Source organism: Lactuca saligna, chromosome 2 (assembly GCF_052625555.1).
Source record: "Lactuca saligna cultivar CGN05327 chromosome 2, ASM5262555v1, whole genome shotgun sequence".
NCBI lineage: Eukaryota > Viridiplantae > Streptophyta > Magnoliopsida > Asterales > Asteraceae > Lactuca > Lactuca saligna.
The window spans coordinates 109365858-109370020 of record NC_136418.1 but is presented as its reverse complement, the minus strand read 5'-3'; the positions used below and the strand labels follow the sequence as shown (position 1 = coordinate 109370020).

The following is a 4163-nucleotide window of genomic DNA, read 5'->3' as shown; positions in this document are numbered from 1 at the left end:
AAACCTTAGTGGCCTAATATGAACAAACTGAAAACCTAATTACCCTTTTAAGTCATTAACACTAATTATTTAGAAAACAAGCTTACTAATCAATGTGACTGACTTGTTTGATTGAAAATAGTTGTTTCCATTTAAACTTATCTCACAACCCTTCCAGAACTTCTAAGTCCAAAAACTCATATGATTGATGATCTTCATTACATAAATATGCAACATTTTATCAATAACTTCTTTTTTATCATTTAAATGTTTACATGCACACATCCATATGTACAAATACAATCTCACTTTGATACCTCCCATCAATGTCTATATTTGAATGAATGGAAATGTAAAACCAACAGGGACTTACAAAGGATGCTTATTATCAATTGTTTTATAAAAAGCAAAACCACAACATGAACTAAGAAACCGAAGTTGCAAAATTAATTAAAAATCAGCACATAAACAAACACATACAGACCATATACAACACATAAACAGAAGTTTATAAAGCATGAAACTTAATGACATGAAAAGTAAAAAACTTAAAGGAGACTTTATAAAAAGAAAGATCACCCTTACCACAAATTGTTGAAAACATCAACAAGAAGATTAATCTGACAATGGAATCCACATGTTGTCTGATCATGACTTCAGTAGATGAACTACCGAAACGTAAGAATTGCAATTGAACTCTATTAGCATTTGAAAATGGAATTAGGGTTCTAGAGAAAACGACGAAGGGTTTAAAAAAAATTAGACCATTTCTCGATTTGTGTGTGTCATCCTTGCACAGGACCCATGCTAATCTTCTCTGTATCGTTCCAGTTTTATCAAATGTCCCCAAAGGGACGACCATAGATGAAGAGCTTCGCCATATAGAGGAGTAGAAGGTTATATGGGACGACGCGAGTTCGTTTAGAACTAGTTTACTATTGATGGTCATATATTCTCAATGTCTTTAAATTTAGGGTTAATGACTTAGAAGGGTAATTAGGTTTCCAGTTTGTCCGTAATAGGTCACTAAGGTTTTTTTGTGCATATTAGACCAATATGGTTGTTATTACCGTTTAGAAATATTTATTTTACCGGTTACCGGTTAAAACCGGTAAAAAGACTATTTCTAAACGGTAATAACAACCATGTTAAGCAATTATCAACTTGTGAAAATGTTAGAACATATTTTGGAACTGATGTTGAACAAAAGATAGTCGGATCAACATAGTTGTTTTAAAAAAGATAGTGGTATAGAAGTTTAATTAAAAACATATTTTGTGATTTAGCTATGTTACGTATTGAATTTGTTTTTCTTTTAGTGTAAATTATAACACGAGTTGTTATTTGATAGGTAAGGAGTTAACAGGCTTGAAATATTATCCCATGAATGATCATCTCTCATTGATAAGCTTATAAAGAAAATACAATGTCCATAAATGGACCAATATATGGCCGTCTAACTTATGAACCAAGTATAATGAAAGATAATTACTAACTTAATACATACAAATTAAAGGTTGTTAAGATCTTAATTATGATAATAAGCTCTTACAATCCTACCTATAAAAATTATATCTAACCATATTAGAACCGTTTTATAGCTAAGATCATAAATGGGATCGTCGGATTGATCAGATCCGGTCCTACCACTACATGAAAATTGAAAAATTGTAATTCACTTTTTATTTTCATTACCCATTTTGTTGATTGACAAGGTCTCTTTACCTAAAGGTAGTAGCGAGTCTAGCACATAAAATCATGTAGTTCGTTATTAAGTGAATCGGCGTTTTTTGTTACAATTTTTTTTATTTAATTTTATGTTGTATTGGGCTATTTTTTGTTGGATTATATCATAACGAAGTTGGGCATTCGAGATTTTAGACTATTGAAATATAAAATATGGGCTTTAGAACTGTTGATTTAGGTGGGTCAAGTGACCCACCTTTAGCTATATCCTCGCCCGTGACTGAAGGTCAATCGAGAATAGCTTCATTAAATACCCATTTTTCTAAATCGTGAACTGATTGATTATGCTTCTTACCATCATTGATAACCTTGAAACAAATAATATATGTTAACAACCTCCCACAGGTTAATCATGGTAGTGGTCTTGAACGTCCAAAAACTCTAAAAATTAAAGTAGTAGGCAATCCCTAAGTAGAATATCAACAACATACTGAGATGATGATAGAACATATAGGACCACTAACTTGCCATTCGCAGGGACCAACAAATGTCTCGAGCGACTAACTTAAGTGCGAAGAATAATACAAGATCACTATAACTTAATGCACACATATAATATATGCTAACTACGCTTTATCGGTTTGTTCTCGTATAAAGATGTATTGTCGTTAGTCTTGTTTCATAAGTCGCATGTTAACAATCGTTTAATTTTTTCTCTCGTTGAATTATATGTTCGTTTGAATCTAATAAATACTTTGTTTTGTATGTTTTAATTATATATCTTCTATTTTTGGTTTCAGAATAATTAGTTGGTTAAATCCTATAATACAATGAGAGACAAACAATATGTTAAAAGGGAATCATGTTAAACACTAGCCTCAACCTCTTTACATTTAGTTTCTTCTTTGTTTAACTTATGCCTTCCAGTTTATGTATTGTTTTACTAAACATATGACATTGGTAGACATACATGGACAACAAATGGTCTTACGAAAATCATACTATGTTCATCACAATGAGACATAAATAATGATTATGATGAACACATATCCATCTTGGAACTCATACACTCAAATCCCTTTTATATTTTACCTATTTTAAGAAAACTCATTCATCTTGTTTCACTTCTTTTAAAGTACCACTTATTTCAAGACCAAAGATCATGGTAATTCGATCCTTGGACAACATTATGAAGGCATAAAGAAAGAATCCTACAATAACATGAATTGAAATAAAGCTACCTATATGTTACTTTATAATGACACAACAACACATAACTTATGATCCTTAAAAGATTTCAAGAAGAAGGTGCATACCATACGCTATTGTGGTCAGACAACAGCTAGTGGTGCTATTCTTTTAATTTCAAATCACATAGAAGTGTCGATAATTGCCTTATCCTAAAGCATCTTTATGAACCCTTTATCACTTAAAGTGTACAACTACAAGAATGTCAGGATTTTGATAGAAAGTGAAGAACTTGCATAAAGATAATTTGGAAAAGATGCCACTTGAATAAAGATCCTTAAAAGCAGAAAATTTTGGCCCAAGTTGTCACTTATATTGTAATGATGTAATGATCAGTCAAGAACAGAGTAAAAATTATCTGATAAATCAAGATTAATTTGAACAGTATATCTATAATTAATCGACAGGATATTAAATCGTATCATGATTGGATCTTTCAATGATCGTAATCCAAAAATACTTCGTCTTCGGAGGAACTCATATAAGAATCGAAATCCGAATCCCAATCATCATCATCATTATAAGCGTAAGAAAAAATAGAATCAGTAGGAGATAGAGGAACACAGAAACAGGTCCAAATACAAAGCATAAAACGGCCTAACAGTTGGAGCGGAAAACAAACCACCAGATCTAACAATTCGCGGCTGGTAATTCGATCGGAGATACATGCTACCGATTGCCATACATCGGCGGAGACGGTGGCCACCGATGCGATCAACGCACTGTTAAATACCATGTCAGAACTTTTTTTGGCGAACTTGATATGATTCTCTCCCTAGAATTAACAAATTTAGAAATTATTGAAGAGATAGAGTTCATGTTGGATTAGGGTTGTGGTCGATGGTGGGAAATATCTCGGGTTGACTGTCGCTGGTCTCTACTTCTCTCCATGACACAACTATGTTGTTTTACACTTTTACGCTTTTACTCGTCAAGTCGTCTTAAACATATACGGTTAATTATATATATATATATATATATATATATATATATATATATATATATATATATATATATATATATATATATATATATATATATATATATATATATATATATATATATAAAAGTAGGATCAAATGAGAACACCAAAAAGGTTGAGAACGCGAGAACAAAGTATATTCATTTGCGATTCCATGTATTAATTTGTGGAGAAATGATAAATTTTTACGCATTTAATTTCAATTGAAGAGAAAAAGCATATTCATGTTGATTGTGCGTAAAAATTTAACATTTCTCCACAAATGAAT

The 4163-nt window shown here is 31.4% G+C and overlaps 1 non-coding gene across 1 annotated transcript; it reads right to left on the bottom strand.

Annotated features, from left to right (window-relative positions):
* Nucleotides 1-732: 732 nt before the first annotated feature.
* On the bottom strand, nt 733-835 carry LOC145033091 (U6 spliceosomal RNA). The gene has a single exon (XR_013677333.1). It is a non-coding gene; the product is annotated as a U6 spliceosomal RNA (small nuclear RNA).
* Nucleotides 836-4163: the final 3328 nt, after the last annotated feature.